This window comes from Mauremys reevesii, linkage group 8 (genome assembly GCF_016161935.1).
Source record: "Mauremys reevesii isolate NIE-2019 linkage group 8, ASM1616193v1, whole genome shotgun sequence".
NCBI classification, from domain to species: Eukaryota; Metazoa; Chordata; order Testudines; family Geoemydidae; genus Mauremys; species Mauremys reevesii.
The window spans coordinates 68,916,479-68,936,390 of record NC_052630.1 but is presented as its reverse complement, the minus strand read 5'-3'; the positions used below and the strand labels follow the sequence as shown (position 1 = coordinate 68,936,390).

The 19,912-nt window shown below is 38.7% G+C and overlaps 1 long non-coding RNA gene across 3 annotated transcripts in view; it reads right to left on the bottom strand.

Annotated features, from left to right (window-relative positions):
• LOC120369641 overlaps positions 1-19,912 on the bottom strand; it is a 456,833-nt gene that overhangs the window by 348,301 nt on the left and 88,620 nt on the right. For 2 of the 3 annotated variants that reach the window (XR_005583288.1, XR_005583291.1), the window contains exon 2: positions 15,458-15,592. This is a non-coding gene — a long non-coding RNA (uncharacterized LOC120369641). Of the gene's footprint in view, positions 1-1,944; positions 2,077-8,158; positions 8,277-15,457; positions 15,593-19,912 lie in introns of all 3 variants that reach the window. The other variant, XR_005583290.1, reaches the window with a different exon arrangement.

The window sequence follows — 19,912 nt, the reverse complement described above, 5'->3', positions numbered from 1 at the left end:
GAAGATCAGCAAGGTTTTTTTGGTGATTCAGAGACTGGTTCATCTGAATGGGAATATAAAACTCCATAGAACAACTTCAAACAATCAACACTCAGAGGCTGTCAGTTGTAAGAATAAGCATTATATTCTGTAAAGGGAAAGAAAATGGTTTATGGTTGACTGATTTTTCTACTAAATCTGCAAATTACTTGTCACATTATCATTTTTAGAATTATATCCTTAATTTTCATTATTGCAATTGCAATTCACGTGAGCACTCTTTAGGATTGGATCTAATGTGGATGTAGTTGTCCTTGTCAGTTTTGTTAATATTTCTTCTTGTAGCCATCAATTATATTTTCTTTCCACCTAAGTTCTTCCCACAATATCTCATGTAGATAGGAGAGACCAGAAACTTAAAATCAGTGTAATACATTTGTATTGCACAATCATGTATGAAAACATCTCAGTTCTTGTGACTTATTTAAATATCAAGTATCACAATTATAATCAGTGGTAAGGAACACTCTCTTTCCTGTGTTGCCAGCCAAACATGGTGCCCATTTTACTTAGATAAGGAAAGCCACTGTGATTCATGCATTTGTGACCTCCAAGTCTGACTATTGCAACATGCTGTATTTAAACACTAGTCTTGAAAAAATGCCATGTAGTTCATAATGCAGCAGCCTGTCTACTTGTCTCATCCCTGAAGTCCACACACTACCTCAGCTCCCAACTGAACACAGATACAAATTCAAGTGTTTGTTCCTAATGTGGGTCCCAGAGCAGCCATAACCAATATGAGTTTACATATAAACATAACAATAAAAAAGCAAGAGCAAAGAACAAATGGTGATACAGCAGGATGTCGGTACATTTGGATTGAGGCATTGGAGATTAAAAGAATGCAAGTTATATCAAAACAAATACTTCAACTATAAGCTCCTCTGGGGAGGGGCTGTCTTTTAGTTTGTACAGTACATAGCATGATCTTATCCTGATCTATGGTTGGATCCTGCAATACAAATAAATAAATAGATAATACAATACAATTCAAAGAGTCAAAAGTACATGTAAGTGGGAGCAATGTCATGTGGCCAGCAAGTGCTAAGGTGGACACTCAATACACAAAAGGTTGGAATGTACCTGAAAAGGTGAAAGAAGAATGTATCTGAGGAAATAGGAGGGTCAGGTGGGCCGTCCATTGTTTTGCGCATTACCGTATATCTGGGAAATTGGGGGCACAGTGAGATGCTCATAAAGCATTTTTTGTGACTGTGGCACGGAAGGTACTATTGCTGACAGCGACCCTTTTTCTTGAAGCAAGGAGGTTCACTGCTAGCCAACAGGAGAAGATACATTACCAGCATTGATACCTCCTCTGCTTCTTGAGTTCGGAGATCTGCTGTAAAGGAAGTGAATTTACTGCAGTTCTGAGATGGCTTTTTAAAAATATTTAGTTGTGACACATTGTTTCCCACTGCAAGTATGGGAAAGGTTGTGTGCAGCCACCAACAGTTAGTTTCAATGCATTTTTGTGACCATTGTTTCCCTCTGTATGCTTTTTTGCACTAAAGGACCTTTCTTGTTCTATGACCTATCAATTCTTCAACAGAAATATTCCTACCAAAGGAGGATATAAAAAAGTGGATGATTTGATAGGACCCTCTGTTTCTTAGTTTGTTTTGGTTTTAAAGCATTTTATACTCAACATTTGCATCTGCACAAATGATTATTTTTAATTATTATATTTATAACCCAAATAGGAGACTGCATCAGAGGAGAAGAGTCTGCAACATGCACCTTACACATTTTAATTAAAAACTTTACTTTTAAAAATGTTTTAAATACAGCACACAGATTAGACTAATACTAGCAGCACCAGTATTCGTTTAGAAATGGTTTCTTTTTACTTTCATTATATTGAAATAGTTGCTTATTTGTTCAATACAGAGACATGCTTACCAAGGCAATTTCCTTTCATCATGTTATGTACCAAAATTCATCCATCCCGGATTGGAATACTAAGTTATTCAAAAGGGCTGAGCACCCCCAGGTCTCCTTAACTTCATTAGTTGTTTTGGATGTTCATTACCTCTGTAAACAAAATCACTTACTTAGGTACCTAACTATGGATTTAGGTGCCTAAACTTTAAGTTGCCAGGTTTTTAAGAAGACTGGCTAGAACAACATCCAACATTTCAGAACACAGAAACACAACCATTCACTGGGTTCTTGCACATAATTCATTTATGTGTACAAACACCAATACAAATCACTTTTTCATAAATATAAGAAAAAGATTTGACATGATTGATGTCTTGTAGAATATAACTGGCTCATTAGCCTGAATTATAGCAGCCTGGTTACATTATAAAGAACAAATAAAAGAACAGATAAACTTTGGGCACACGTTATTTTAACAGATATTAAGCAGAATACTGCAATTATTAAGCAGAAGGCAATTATTCCTTTGGCAGAACTGACATACACTGAATAGCACAATAAGGGCATTAAAACAGAAATAATAATGAAAAACATACAATCTGATGGAGAGACATAGAACACAAGAGCGGGTCAGAGGAATCTGTCTGAGAAATGAGCATCTAAAATGATTAAATGGAAGAGAAAAATAATAGACACAATATCACTAGTGAAATGGATGCACAATAAATACTAGCTCTGATAGACCATAGGTTGTTATTTTATCACTTATCATAGGACCATCCTGAACAGATGGCTTTGCAGTTAAATTTGGACTGAAGACCACAGGCAATAAGAGATGAGATAGCCTTTCCATAATTAAGGTTGCAACGGAGTTTCCACTATAAGCCCAATTTTGGATCTTCTGCTAAAAATCCACAAACAAATATTTGGAATTGATTAAATAGGTCCAGAGTGGAGGTAGAATGTAGAAAAGATAACCAACTTAAACATGTCTGAGCTACCACTTATGAAATGGAAGAATGCCAGCAGGCATGATTTTATATATAACAAAACAAAAGTAGGAAGCAACTAATGTAATATCAACCCATGAAATATTTTCATTACAGTGGTTGACTGCAATAAAAAAATACATGAGTCAGGCAAATGACTGGCTCATGTTACTAGATCAGATCATTTACAAAACAAGGTGGGGTAATTGTCAGCAAAGATGTCTTCATTAAAAAAATATGCAGAAATGTTGTTTTTCTCCCTTCAGTATTTCAATGTGAATGTAGCCAATTTTGTTCACTTTTGTCATAAAGCTCAGTGTGGGTTGTTGGAAATCATGCATGACAGAGCACTTCAGTAAGAAGCTCCATGAAACAAAAATTCTGAAATTCGCCCATCTCTGCAGTCCCTCTCCTCAAAAAATATAGCTGATCCTAGCAAAACAGAAATCATGCAGTCACACGTAGCACCTCCTGGACAAGCTGAAAAGCAGTAAGAAACTTTCTGGAAAAAGAGCTCCCATCCACCTCCAAAAGACGTGGCTACTTTTTGTAATGCACCTCCCCTAGCAGTCAAGCTGTAGTAGCAATGGCTGCCTTTTGCTCTTTTTCCCCTCTCCAACATGCCTTGGTAGTTGCCTCTTAGCTGTGCAGGGAAAGGAAGTTGGTACTGAGCAGGTGCCTGGTTGGCTTCTCCAAAGGAACCTTTGGGCCTTCTCAGGCTCTGCTTCATGAATCTTCTGGTCAGTTGTGCCCCAAATTGTAGCAGGAAGGCACAGACAACCCAAAGAAGGGAAAGCAAGGACTTGAAGAGGAGGAAAGAAAGGAGACGGGGGGGTGTGTGGAAGAGAGTAGAGAGATCTGCAATGGAAGTTGAAGAAGGAAGACATGTGCATTGACATTTATATCTTCTGATTCCCTCTGTGGGAATGGAAGACTCAAAATGCAGTTGCAATGACATCTTTACTTTTTGGACTTACAGGAAGCACTGAGCGTACTTAACGCACACGTCTGCTACAGTGCCAAGGTCTGTTCTGGCTCCGTATGCAGAAACACAGATAATAAGTAGTGGGCAACCAGAAGAGTGGCAGGTGTATACCCTGTGGGTTTGTACATAAAGCAGTAGTGGCTGCATGAAGTGGATCCAGGCCAGCCGTAGCAGTTTAGGGCTAGAAATTCTGTTTCTTATGCCTGTGTGCATTTATTTGAGCACAAAGCCCATTTTCTCAGGCTCTGACCTCTGCTCAATTAATTGGCCCTAAGATTCCAAATCTAAGCAGGGTATGAATGAATAGTTAGCTGGGAGTGGGGGAGATTTCAGGAGCAAACTGTATTTACATGAACTTACCTACTCTGGCTAGGTATCCAGCAGATAGAGCAGTGTTACTCAAAGTGATCAACTTTGGCTGGTGCTGGGTTATAAATCACTTTAGTACTGAATGCAGGGGTAGTGAAATGTTGTTAACAATTTTGTTGTCTTTACTGTATGAAGAAAAGTGAGAAGAACTGTGCTTAACTTGTCCCAAATGAAGGGGTCACCCTCAGCTGAAAGAACCTCGTTAAGCCAGGGACTTGAATGCCAGACCCCTGTGAAAGTAAGAGGGGTAGGGACAGGTATCCCAGCCAGAAGGACTGGACTCCCCCTAAGTGTCCCCAGTCTGGTTTAACCTGTTCCTTCCCACTGTTCAAACATAGAGCTAAATAGGCTCCATTAGGAGCCATTTGTTATTTTAAGTGCTCAAAACAAGTGACAATCACTTGTGGTGGGACAGCATTTCTTCCCAGTATAAGAGCTGAAAACCACTGAGAGCAGGGTGAAACCTCAAAAGACTGACCTGCAGAGGTCACAGCAGAGAGGCAGAAGGTGACCGACAAATGGAATGAGCGGTTGGCAGGGTGGCCAGCGGAGAGGAACCATGGATGGTGGGGTGGCCAGCAGAGAGGAACCGTGGATGGTGGGGTGGCCAGCAGAGAGGAACCTCAGCTACCGGGATGGCCAGGTACAGTAAGTGCTCAGATGATGGAGCAAGCAAGGTGCCTTCTTCCCCAGGTGGGAGGTGAACTCACAGAGATTGACTTCTGAACCCTGGGTCCTCACTCACCAGGGACAACCACTGTGAATGAGGTATGGTGAAGAAGCAGAGAGGGGCACAGAAAAGGAACATTTGGTTGTAGAACTCAAGGACATGAGTCAGAAAGAACTGCCCCATGCACTCTGGGGTGGCCGTCCTACTCACAGTTTTATGGTTATGAATCCTACTTGTGGCATTTTCTCAAATTAATGTCTGGTGACTTCCCTCCTTTCATTAAAAGCTTCTTTTCTACACTCAGACTCTGTGCTTGCGAGTGGGGAAGTATTGCCTCTCAGAGGCACCCAGGGTGGCGTGTAATTTCCCGAGGTTACTGGATGGGGGCTTGAGCAGGGTCTGTGTTATATTGTTGAAAAGGAACCCTTAGATATTGAACCCGGCCCTGGTTGCTGCTGGCTCCATGTAGCAGAAGGGTTACACACACACAAAAAACCTCCAAAACAAAAGCAGACAGCATTCAAATAATGGCAAAAGCAGCAGCAGCCAGCAAGCGATATGGAAACAACAATGGCAACAAATTCAAAACAGCTACCGTAGGTATTGCATCTTATCTATTTCTCCCTATAACATCTGAAGAGAGAACATTTGACCCTTAAATTTTCCAGCTGAGGCATCATCTCTTTCACCTATTAGTTTGTGACTTATGCAGCTGCATTGCAAGAATCACACAAATCACTCACATAAAGGTTAACAATATAGTTGCTACATATTTAGAATAAGTGCATCAATGATCAGCTTTGCTGATTCTGAGTCAGCTTCAATCTCTCTGCCACTGCAGGTTCAATGAAGTTAAGCCAAACATGAGCAGTGATGCACCAGGTGCTGCTGTCGCTGCTTCAAAAGAAAGGGGTTTTTAATAGAGAAATTTAAGGTGGCTTAAATTCAGTAATGTTGGTTAAGTCCTATTTTTATTTATTTATTTACATATACACATACATACACACACACAAACATATTGTTTATGTGTGTTATATATAGGGCTTAACCTAACGTAACTGATTTTAGACTTCTTATTAATATACATCAGTGATAATAAAATAAATAAAAAAGTGACAAGAAATGTTCACAACAGAACCTAGGGACCGTGCACACAGCTTACCAGGTTTGGGGTTCTATTATAAACTCAGAGCTCAGCCCAGACTGATGAAAGTTCTTTAAGCCTTTCAGAGAATCAGGGGCCCAACTCATGTCCAGACCATAAGGAATGGTAGTTTACTAGCAATTTCTAGTAGTTTAGAGCAATTTCAACCTTGGAAGAAATTTGGTTTCAACTCAGATGAAATTCAACAGAGTTTCATTTTGAGATTTTTGCAAATCTCAAAGCAAAAACTTAAGGGCTCCAGATCCATACAAATCAGAACTGAATATTCTATTTGCAAAGACTCCTTTGGAGCAAAATCCATGGAATTTCGCACAGCTCTGCTCAACAGGTAAGCCACAGTTATTGCTCTGTAACAATACATCAATAATGAAACAATGTTCCACCATACAGTGACACTGAGACAAAACCACAGACTTTCATCTACTTAAAAAACTAAACAGATGGCTCTGAGCCAGAGTATCAAGAGTCATAAGGGTAAGTTGAAAACTGCTGTACTAAAGTCTTTTAGTCCTTATTCCTCGTGTTAAAGTAATGATTTAACTCTGATAAAGCAGCCACTGATTTGGATATGACCATCAGTTTATTTTATGACATTTTCATAGTCAAAGGTTTAAAATAGAAGGTTTGTAATCAAGTCCAAAACCCAGCCCAGGGACTGCCAGGAGAGGGTTAATACTGTCTCTCTCTCTCCATAACAAAGACCACAGCTTCATTCATTCCCTTAATGACTGTCTAGGTGGTAGGGCTGGAGAAGGTGGGCTACTAGGGTTGACACTGATGGCCTAAAGTAAAAATTCCATTATACACTATAGGAGTTATGGACTCCAGTGAGCTGGAGCTACAAGCGAGGAGGACAATGCAAATTGGAAAAGCTTTGGGAAATGATAAACTCAAACTTTGAGTCAAAGATGTTATTTTCTAGTTACATTCATTTAGAAGGAAGCTTTTTTTGGACCTCTTAATTTAAAATCCTGAGTGCAAAAACCACCCGTTTTCCCATTGTAGAAATAAGAAAAATGAAAACTCTCTCTCAAGAACACCAAATGTGATAGTTAACTAATACACTGGTATCAATTACCCCACTGCAAAATCAAAATCTAGCATTTGTAGCCCATTCTTAATTTCACTGGAATTCAGGCCTGGAACTGAGAATGAAGAATATGGGTCAGAATTAGGAGGCAGGAAACCTTTTTCCCCACACTGAATATATATTTGGCAAAAGATACAGATTTAGCAACACCACAACATTTTATGAATTCGTGTTGATTTTGCCAAATTATTTGTTTTGAAAAAGAAATCTGCAAAAAAAACATTTTGTTTTGACATTTTCAAAATGAAATGTTTTGGGTTTTTTGTTTTGAATCAACTTGTCATTTCAAAACTTCCTTTGATTTTCTTAAAAACCATAAAAATGATCAAAATCTAAATGAAAACTTTTGATTTTTGTCAAAAACAATGTTTCAATCAACCCACAACTTGTTTTCCTTTTTGATTCACTGAAAATTTTGAAAATTTTAGTTTTTGGTCCAAACTAAAACAATTTTTTTCTTCAACTTTTCAAAGTTGCCAATGAACGAAAACATGGGTTATTCACCCAAGTCTAACCAGGATGATCCATGTGTTCCCTCCACCACAGGTGCATCATTAAATATTAGGAATATCCTTAATAAGATTGTTGAAAACTAACAGTTAGTTTGTAAAGCAAGACCATCATGTTTGGAAACACTTACTATAACCTGTCTCAGTCATAAATGACTTGCAGTGAAAATCTCAATACTTGTGCACACTTCACACCAATCTGAAAGAAATATGTGATCTACTTTCTATTTAAAAATATCTATCAGCATACTCCTTCTGGAGAAAGTCTTATTGGTTGTTCTAGTTCCTGAAAAATGTACTATTACCCTTACATATTGTATACAGCTTTTAATACCAAAATCAAATTATTTCCATGCATTAGCCATAAAAGTATTATTTTTTAGGAATAATAAATAATAAGTGAACAGACTAAATCTGATAAGCTATTTTAAGATTGTTAAAGGTCTGTTAAATACCTCTCCAGCTCTCTGACCTCCAAACATCACCTTTCCTGATCATTGTCTGGGGTGGTGTTGCAGGTCTTGAAATTTCTTCTGGTCTCAGACATCAAATCTTTCAAGCTCTAAAGCTTTGCTGCAGATAGAAATGTTGGGGGGATAGATGAGGAGAAGGATATTGGATGCCACACATTTTTCAGCACCCCTAATTTGAGGAAGCTTTGACGTTTGAAACAGAGCAGACAGAAACAGGCCAGAAAATAGGGTCTGATAAATAACCAAAGGTTGAGGTTTTGCTGATCGCTAAAACGAACAGATTTGCTTAAACAAGGGATAAAAACTTAATTGCTAGAAGTCTCATTTTTCCCTAGCTCATCAAAGGATCTACTCCTATAACAAGTCAATCAGCTTCTTTGATTGATGCAATTCATAGCCTAAACCCAGAGAGAATTAGAGCATGTAGAATCACTGCATCAAGGCAAGGTGATAACATTTTCAACTACTTCATCAAGAAACTTCACATGTCCAAAGGCACTCCAGCTTACAAACCATTTAGGATATGTAGCTACTTTAACCTTCTGTGTGTTTTCACTTACAGCTTAATCAGAGCAATGAAGTCCATGATGCCAGGATCTAGATTCACCTGGGAAAATTTCCTACAATATTTTGACAAGGGCTTTATATAGCTAACATACTACCGTAGCATAAAGGAAGTTAAAAAGTCTGTACTACGGTAACCTCTGCAAGTGCAAGATAAAAACTTTCTTAAACTAAGCAAAAAATCCTCCTGTCTTTTTTCCCGCTACAGACAGTGAAAGAACCCAGTCAAACAATTATCTTAATATAAAATATATTTTCCCTAAGAAATAGTACAAAGTTCACTTCATGGAAAATTTACAAAAATATTATTTTATGTAGAATATATTCTATAAGCACTAGACATCATTTTCTAGTATTAGTGTTTATGCTGTATGTCTTATAATAAAAACAAAAGAAAGTACATTTTTTCTTTATAGTTCATTGTGGATTCTTTCTATTTATTCTCCTACTGAATTTATAATCTGTAGTGCCCGAAACTAAAAATAATATTCCAGAAGTAGTCTCACCAAAGCTGTTTACAGACCATGTTTCTTCCTTGCCTAATGAGTTGAAGGTTAGGCGAATTCAGTATAAAAGTCACATTGACCTTTTTCATTACCACATTGCACTGCGAACTCTTTCAGCATTACTGCTGTACAGGCTCATCCGTTCTATTAAATGTCCTGTTTCCCCCACAGGATTTTTTGTTTTCAATTCAAGTGTGATTTTATTATGGTTTCTATACATCCCAGATCATCTCCTACATGATAAAAAACATTCTGTCTTGGGGAATTGGAAATTCCACAAGGTCCACCTTACTGAAGACCTGATCCAAAGCTACTGAAGTTAATGAGATTCCTTCCATTGACTTTGGATCAAGCCCTGAATTTCCTTTATGTTCTCTGAGTGAGGTTTTGCCCAGTTCAGGATGGATAGTTTTGGGGTGTACTTACATGGGGATAAAAGGCCTACAGTACGGCTGCAGCTGGCCCAGGTCAGCTGACTTGAGCTCCCAGGGCTTGGACTTGGGGGCTAAAAATTTTTTGTAGACATTTGGCTTTATACTGGAGCCCAAGCTCTGGGACCATCCACCCTCAGAGTCTCAGAGCTCAGGCTCCAGTCCGAGCCCAAACATCTACACAGCAATTTCTCAGCCCTGCAGCTCCAGCCCCATAAGCCTGAGTCAACTGACCCTGGCCAGCTGTGGGGTTCTTATCCCTCTGTAGACATACCCTTTGGCGCCCAGGCTCTGCAAAATCCCCTGGGATGTAATAGAGACCTGGGCCATTTGTGTAGACCCTTAGCAGCTACACTCCCTCTAGGTTCCACTAAACCTTTATTGTGCTCCTCAGGGATGGAGGGGATAATTTGGGTCTATATTTCTACCCTCTCTAGGTCTAATTATTTCTTTTTGCTCATGTGTTCCTAACTCCTCCCAATTTATTATCTTAAGTTCAATACCATGCTGTTTAATACAGCTGGTGGAAATTTTTCAAATTGTGTGTCATCAAAAAGTGACCGAATTTCAAAATTTCAGAAATTTTTGTATTTTCCGTAATTTGTCATTTATCAAAAAACAGTTCTTTTTCAGAAAACAATTTACCAAAAATATCTATAAAAAAGTCTTAAAAATGTATTTTCAATTTGTGATCAGTTCTGTTGTTTACTCCTTCTTCCAGATCATTAACAGAGATATTAGATAATATGGGCATAGATTAAAGAGCAATCAAAGACTGGATGGGCATAGCCTCTCAGTTCTAGAGAAGGAGCCTTAAGCCCAGAGTTGCAAGATGTTTTGGCAGGACTGGGGGGAGAGAGAGAGCCCACTGTATTGTGCTTGTCCACACTGCACTTTTTCTAAGGATAAGTAAAGGAACTCAGCCTCCAGGACTGTGTCCAACAGTTTTTGCTACTGTAAGCTGAATGATTTTTTTTTAGATGTTGTTTACAGGCAGTAATTTTTCTGAGAAATTAAAATACATAAAATATCCCTAATGAGCAGAATTTGTTCTAAATTAGATGCTTTTTGAAGTTTTCCATACTGAGTCACTGGATCTTTATGGTGAGATTGAAATTATTATTTTAAGGTCAATTCAAAATATAAATTGTGGATTTAAACCAAAATAGTCAAACACTGTGCATACTATCTAAGTACAATAGCAGATGTAGTGTCTTCACTATCTTCTTCAAATTGGATAACAAATCATTAGCAAAGACATTTTAAAAGCCTACACCTATTATTATTAGCATGACCACATTCCTAATTGCCTACACCCAGTGTTTAATTTTTCTTTCTTGACATCATAATTTATCAATTAGGAATTGGCACAGTTGAAATCTACAAAAGCAACAGGCATTGATGGGTTCGACGCCAAACTGCTGAACACAGAGCAGAACCAACTGTGTCAACCTTTAGCACACATAATAAATTTTTCTAAGGACAAGCTGATTTCCTTCTCCATGGAAAATTGCCAAGGTGATTCCCCTCTATAATGAAAGTGATGGATCAGACACAAGTAACTATTTACCTGTGTATGTCATGTTTCTTCTATCCAAAATTATTGAAAAGGCAGTACACAAGCAGATTTACAACTATATTATGATTTGAAATTTAATAGATGTTTAACAGTCTGGATTTCACCCAAGAGAGTGTACCTTCATAACATTATTGCAATTTACCATCCAAGTATGTATTAATATAGATAAGTGACATCTGTGTGGGATTGTGTTTCTAGGATCTTAAGAGTGCCTTAAATACTTTCAATCACTCCATCCTCTGCATTAAATTACATGCATTCAGAATATATAATAATACTATTCAGTGCTTCTGCTGTTTCCTGGAAACAGACTCCAAAGAACTTTTTGAAAATATACTACAGGAAATGTGTTCATATGAAATTAGTGTTACATAGAAAAGAGGCCTTTAACCATGTCTTTGTTGTGCCTTATGAATGATCGGCGAAAAATGTGCTCAACTGAAAGGATACAGTACTCAAGCAAGTCAACTGTGTCTTAAACAAAATGAATCTTCAAAGAAAATGGCTAGCTTTACCAAAAAAGAATTAGTTGCATTTCAATGCAGTAAATCAATAATGTTTAATTCCCATCTTACCAAAAACTCAACAGTCACATTTCTATTACCGTCCTGATTTAGGAAATGTGCTTTAAATAATATTTCATCTAGAGATGACCAAGACCAGGAACATTTTGGGTTCGCAAAACCTTCTGTTTAGCAAAATCAAAACCAGTGGTTCAGATCTGGGTTGGGAAGAAGGGACTTCCAGAAATAATTTCAGGTTTCATAAAGTCATCATTTCAAGGCCGGAAGGAAACACTGTGATCATTAGCCTAACTGCCTATATAACACAGGTCATACAACTTCCCCAAAATAATTCCCCCTAGAGCATATCTTTTATAAAAACATCCAATCTTGATTTAAAAATCCTTTAGTGGTGGAGAATCCATTTGACCCATATCTTCTTGGGTATATTGAACTGAGAGAGCCACTGAAAAATCATTTGACCTAAGCAATAACACCTTGTACTGTGATTCTGTCAAATCTCAGAACCTAAGCAGGGTTTCACCTCATCACCACTTGAACGTGTGACCTGTAAGGCATACGTACTGCCCTGGTGATTCAGATTGTGGCTCTCTTCACGCTCAATCGATGCTAAATATGTGCCCCATTATGATGAAAAGCCCTTTGCAGCTGACATGTTGATTTCTGAAGAGACATAAATCCAAATGTGCTGACCGCTTGTGATAAATAATAAAGCTATTTTTTTTAAGAGTCAGAGTGTGAATGCTTACCACAGATTCTTGGCCGAGTTCCAATTTAGCCAATTCTATATAGCTATGTACCCTTTGAGTTTCAAATAGACAACCTCCTTTAGTTCCTGTCAAACTGTTGTGTAGTGTTGTACGCTAATAAAGAGCCCACATCCAGGGCCGCTCTCTAAGTTTCAGAAAAGTATATACTGTAGGAAAATGATCAAACCTTATTCACATTAATGAAGATTGTACATTTACATTACCCTAAAATCTACCCAAGAGATATCTGTTATTCACATAGCTAGGAATTATTATTTAGCATTACATAGATTCATATGGAGCCCATCATAGTTGTATCTGCAAGTGGGAAGGATGTTATGGATCTAGTCATTAAGAAATGTAATATCCTTCTTGAATGTACACCAACATTCAGTAACATATTCATTTCCACAGCCACTCACTCTATGTTTAAGCAAATGATCTGGGCATAGTTTGCAGTAATATTATCTGGCCTGTTAAGCAGATGTAATATTAAGCACTGCATGAGGCTGCCAAATTGGCAATTTAGAGGAGTAAATCTCGTCATGGAAATTAATTCTCTGGAAGTCTATTAATTTGTGTTAAATGCCAGTGTGAATTTATTATGTCATAGTACAAAAATACAAATAATGCAGAATTGTCTGGGTACATGTAAAACTTTCTTCACTGACATCCCTACCAACTCCCTCTGTGGAATAGATACATAAATGTACACAATTTTTATATCATCCTTGTACCCTCTTGCTAGTTTTGCCATAGCAACTAAGCTAACTCTTCCTTACTTGGCATCTTTAGCTTGATGATTTGGCTGTTGTGGAAAAAAACAACAAGTATTTTAAAGAGTCTCTGATTCATCTCCAAATGGAAATCTGCAGAGAATACTTTTTTGGCCTGGGGTTAGGGTAAGCAACTCTGTCATGGATCTGCATATATCCCCTATTACTCATTACAATACAGGACTGGCCTCACTCCAAATGTTCTACACTTGAGACCCCTGGAGGGCTTTTTGCATTCCCGCTAGCAGCAGTATTTGATCTGCCCAGGCAAGAGATAAGGGAGAGAGTTTGCACTATCATCAGGATGAATCTCTTGAGCACACATTGGAGCAAATACTGCCCCTGATAGAATTTGTTGTAGAAACATTGTGGTTTCACTGAACAAGAGGGAGGCCAGATGCAGGGGATTGGGAATGGGATCCACAGCTAGTGGATCTGCTACTACACAGATTCTTTTTTCACCCTTCTAGGAAGTCATGTGCTTTGAACATGGCATCTATTACAGCCTCAGGACTGCAGAAGCAGAGCTGCTATACAGCTGCTCTGCAGGGTGGGTGGAGAATTTCTTCACAGCAAAGCAATGCATATTATCCTGACACTGGGGATGCCCACTGCTGCTCAGGATTTGGCCTTAGAGACTTACAGTGAATCCAGTCTCTTAAATGGACACGGATTGAGCCCCATTTACCAGATTTACCAGATCTAGCTCAGAACAGGATACCAAGTCATCTGACCTTACTGAGGACTTGGAATCCTTTCCAAAAACAACAGGGACTTGGCTTATAAAATTCATTTAAGAATACTAAATAAATAAATCCTTTGTAAGTATCTGTTTTATTTTTATGTGGGTAGCAAATAAGAAACCTCAGCATGTGGAAGGCAATTTTGGAATGCCTCCTTGCTCTGAGAAAAAGTAGAAAAGAGATTGTTATAAAAAAAAATAAGAAATGGAAAGAGTTAATGAGGGCTAATAAATTGCCACACAACGTTAATATTCTATGGGAATGTTTGCTGTAGATCATACCAGTCCAGTTGAAGCCAGATGAAGAAGAGAATCCATCCATGCCTTTCAACAAATGTTAATGAGAAACTATAGAGACAAGATGTGTGAGGTAATATCTTTTATTGGACCAACTTCTGCTGGTGAGAGAAACAAGCTTTTGAGCTTACACAGGACTGAAGAAGAGCTCTGTGTAAGCTCAAAATTTGTCTCTCTCACCAATAGGGTGAACAGATGCCCTGACTTTATAGGGACAGTCCTGATTTTGAGGTCTTTTTCTTATATAGGCTCCTATTACCCCCACCCCCATCCCAATTTTTCACACTTGCTGTCTGGTCACCCTACTCACCAGCAGAAACTGGTCCAATAAAAGATATTCCCTCATCACCTTGTCTCTCTAATATCCTGGGACACACACAGCTACAACACTACTGCATACAGTGAGAAACCATAGCCTGTAGAGTGAGTTGAATAGTAAAACAGCAGAGTTACAAATATGTTTGTAAATAAAAGTCACGATGCACAGGATCATATTAGTTATTTTCAACTATTTTAATGACCATTGGTACTCATGGACATTTCTGCAAAACCTACGTTTTTTAGACTTTATCAGAACTATTTATGCATTCCAAAAACTGTACCAGAAGCTTGTTCTTCATTATTTTTCTGTTTAAAAAAATATCAGTCAGGGAGAAGAAGCAATAGATTATCATTTAGGTGACCAGATACAAAACAGGAACAAAGAATAGTCAAAATAAACAATTTGCAAACAATCCATAAGCTAAAAAATATTAGTTGAGAGTAATACTTGCAGCTCTGCAATACATTTGCAGATAAGAGGAATTATTTGCTAACCAAAAAAGGGCTAAATTTGTAATAAATATTATTTGAAATGAATGGTTCAACCAGTTCTGGAAAAATGTCAAGATCACACCACTTTAAAGAACAATACACTTTAGCATGAAGTCACTGTGGAATATACAGACACACTCTAAGTGCCTCATGGTAAAACAAGAGGTTAATTCAAAACAAATGTCAGAAGAACATCACTCTCAGTCTCTAGGAAAGCCCCTTCTAATGCACACAGATATCCATAGGACTGGGAGCCAAACCTCTTCTCTCACACTAACTAGGAATAGCCAGCTGTGTTACCTGAGAGATAATCTTGAGGCAGCCCTCTCCTGGTTCTCAGAAGTTGTCAGGTGTGCAGCTTGTCTGGCTAGTCCTATTCCTTCAAGGACGACCCCATCTCAGGTCCACTTCCGGACTCCTGTTGCTGCAGTTGACCTATGAGAACATTAAAGAACAATGAACTATACCAGTCTCCCTTGGATCAGTCTTCCTTATTGTTTTTCCACGTGGAAGACTCCAACCTCCACTAGTCCTTCCAAAGGTACGGTGGCTAATATGATCAACACCCCATTCTCCCTGTGTTTGGATAACTCCCCAAATATTTAGCCCAGGTCAATACATATGAAAATGATCTTTTTTTTTTAAAGCAAACATTTTTAATTCAAAACCAACACTGTTGCTACTGAAAAATAGCAGCCTATTGAGTGTCCTCCACATGCAAATTAACTAACAGTTGATAGAAGAAAGCAGCAGCTTTTATAACTTGGTCCCATTGCTAAATGGTATGACATCACATAGTAACATCTAAAACAATGGTCTGCAGGTAAGAGATTATTGGAAGTCCCCATTTTTTTTTAGAAAGACACCTGGATCCAGGGGTGGCTCCAGGCACCAGCGCAGCAAGCGCGGGCCTGGGGCGGCAAGCTGCGGGGAGCAGACCTACGGCAGAAACACCGCCTAAGGCCACCTGACTGCCGTGCTTGGGGAGGCAAAAAACATAGAGCTCCCCTGCCTGGATCATACTTGGTTGTGGCCTTATTAAAGCAAGATTTCTCTGACCTCAATGGACAGATTCCCATCTCCTTCACAAAGCAGGCAGTCCTCACAGCAATTAGATATAATCCTCTATTTAGCCTCTTGAGTGACAGAGAAAAGTTTAAAGTATTTGCATTCATATAAGATTGTCTCAGTACCTCTGACACCCAGCCACAAAAAAAGAGTTTGGGTGACTGACCCTAACCCTAACCCTAAGCATAACTAAAAACAAGTACATAATGACCCATTTTAGAGGGAACTGTCATAGATACACACGAGGCTGAGCATTAATCAAGCCATGAATCTGGTCTATCACTGTCACATAGACTACTTAGTTCTACTGATTTTGAGGAGATTTGGAGTGAAATCCAGGCTCCATCAAATTCACTGGCAAAATTTCCCATCAACTTCAGTGGAGCCAGGATTTTACCTTTGGGTTTTAGGATCTCTTGTAGCATGAAGTGATAGGCTTGAGGGTGAGAATCAATGAAGCTTTCCTGACAGGACTACATGACAATTTGGTACATTCAGCTACAATAGCTAGTGCTAAAGCTAAATTAAGTTAGCTATGAGATAAATGAGGGGTGCCAATTCATGGGGAAAACATATTAGGAAGTAAAATGGGGGCTAGAATCCAGAGTGATTAACTATTCAGCAAATTATTTTAATTAGAAGGTTGGCCTCTTACATAAGTGAACAAATAATATAGACACCAGAATTATTATGGTTAAAGCATCATAAAAGCAGATTATTGGTACTGACACCCACATATGAGCCCTATTATTAGAAAAACCTGCCTACTTTAGAGATTCCCAGACTACCTTACAATTGTTTTAATGATAAAAAGAGAATTTTCCAGGGTAAACCCTGATTATTTGAATTATTGATTATCTGGAATTCTGAGATATCTCCTGTATCTAAAATTTGGAGAGAAACTAATTGAGTTTTTCTGTCAATTTTAGGAGTGGCAGCACCAGCAGAAGAAAGAGAAGAAGGCAATGCTACTTTTTCCTTGCCTTTAGCTCACTCTCCTGGGTTTGCCAACTGATAGGTTTTGGTGATTCTGGCTGTCATTCCCCCCATTCCCCAATACGATAAACTTGCACTAGATAGCACTCCCTAAAGAGCACCATTCCAGTACTTTCAACAACCTATGTCCACATGCAGCCATTTTAAACATCTAATATGACAGGAATTGTATGTGGATCAAAGCTATTTCCCCGAGAACAGTTATTCTTTGTGGACTCAGTAGAGGAGGAGACTGACGGGTTATAAAAGGATGATTAAAGAGAAACATCAGATTAATTAAATAGTGAAACTTTGTATTTTACTGAAAGAGGTTGTGAACTCTGATAACATCAATAACATTAAGTGCAGATTTAAAACTACTCAATAATAGTTATTCTGGGTTTAGAGAACAGTATTTGGGGAGAGAAGCTGCATAACAAACAATAAGATTATACAATTTAAACAAATAGCTTTTCCATTTCTGCCATCACTGAAATAATGCCACCCAATACTAGTATTTAAGCTATAAAAGGGAAAAAAGAAAAAGCAGCACTGGTAGCACAAAAGCCCATAAACTCTGAGTTAATTCTCCGCGGATACTCAAATATGGATCTTGGTCTAAGTTAGGGATCACCTCTCCATGGCTGAGGATGTTAGGGAGATTCCCAAACCTGAGCTGGCTTTTGTAGGTGACAAATCTGAGGAACTGTCACAGATTGAAGTATCACTAGAGGAGGTTTTGGAATTAATTGATAAACTCAACATTAACAAGTCACCGGGACCAGATGGCATTCACCCAAGAGTTCTGAAAGAACTCAAATGTGAAGTTATGAACTATTAACTAAGGTTTGTAACCTGTCCTTTAAATCGGCTTCGGTACCCAATGACTGGAAGTTAGCTAATGTAACGCCAATATTTAAAAAGGGCTCTAGGGGTGATCCCGGCAATTACAGACCGGTAAGTCTAATGTCGGTACCGGGCAAATTAGTTGAAACAATAGTAAAGAATAAAATTGTCAGACACATAGAAAAACATAAACTCTTGAGCAATAGTCAACATGGTTTCTGTAAAGGGAAATCGTGTCTTACTAATCTATTAGAGTTCTTTGAAGGGGTCAACAAACATGTGGACAAGGGGGATCCGGTGGACATAGTGTACTTAGATTTCCAGAAAGCCTTTGACAAGGTCCTCACCAAAGGCTCTTACGTAAATTAAGCTGTCATGGGATAAAAGGAAAGGTCCTTTCATGGATTGAGAACTGGTTAAAGGACAGGGAACAAAGGGTAGGAATTAATGGTAAGTTCTCAGAATGGAGGGGGTAACTAGTGGTGTTCCCCAAGGGTCAGTCCTAGGACCAATCCTATTCAATTTATTCATAAATGATCTGGAGAAAGGGGTAAACAGTGAGGTGGCAAAGTTTGCAGATGATACTAAACTACTCAAGATAGTTAAGACCAAAGCAGATTGTGAAGAACTTCAAAAAGATCTCACAAAACTTAGTGATTGGGCAACAAAATGGCAAATGAAATTTAATGTGGATAAATGTAAAGTAATGCACATTGGAAAAAATAACCCCAACTATACATACAACATGATGGGGGCTAATTTAGCTACAACGAGTCAGGAAAAAGATCTTGGAGTTATCGTGGATAGTTCTCTGAAGATGTCACGCAGTGTGCAGAGGCGGTCAAAAAGCAAACAGGATGTTAGGAATCATTAAAAGGGGATAGAGAATAAGACTGAGAATATATTATTGCCCTTATATAAATCCATGGTACGCCCACATCTCGAATACTGTGTACAGATGTGGTCTCCTCACCTCAAAAAAGATATTCTAGCACTAGAAAAGGTTCAGAAAAGAGCAACTAAAATGATTAGGGGTTTAGAGAGGGTCCCATATGAGGAAAGATTAAAGAGGCTAGGACTCTTCAGTTTGGAAAAGAGAAGACTAAGGGGGGACATGATAGAGGTATATAAAATCATGAGTGATGTTGAGAAAGTGGATAAGGAAAAGTTATTTACTTATTCCCATAATACAAGAACTAGGGGTCACCAAATGAAATTAATAGGCAGCAGGTTTAAAACAAATAAAAGGAAGTTCTTCTTCACGCAGCACACAGTCAACTTGTGGAACTCCTTACCTGAGGAGGTTGTGAAGGCTAGGACTATAACAATGTTTAAAAGGGGACTGGATAAATTCATGGTGGCTAAGTCCATAAATGGCTATTAGCCAGGATGGGTAAGAATGGTGTCCCTAGCCTCTGTTCGTCAAAGGATGGAGATGGATGGCAGGAGAGAGATCACTTGATCGTTGCCTATTAGGTTCACTCCCTCAGGGGCACCTGGCATTGGCCACTGTCGGTAGACAGATACTGGGCTAGATGGACATTTGGTCTGACCCGGTACGGCCTCTCTTATGTTCTTATGTTCCTTTTCCATCACCATTTCATATTGGTTGGTCTTTCTCTTTCTGCCTCATCTTTGCATGGTAGTGTACAGTCAACTTCTATGGTTAGCTCCTGAAAGGCATGTGTCTTGTCCGAGAGAGAGAGTGAACATGAGTGAACATGATTCAAACAATGAATTTTACCCCACCACACTCTGCAAAAAGTCAGACTCAACAGCCATACTTGCACTCAGAGCCCAGAACGGTGCAAATCAGTTCACAGGGATGATACAGTGTGTGCATTTCCCTTGTATGCTGGGGAGCTC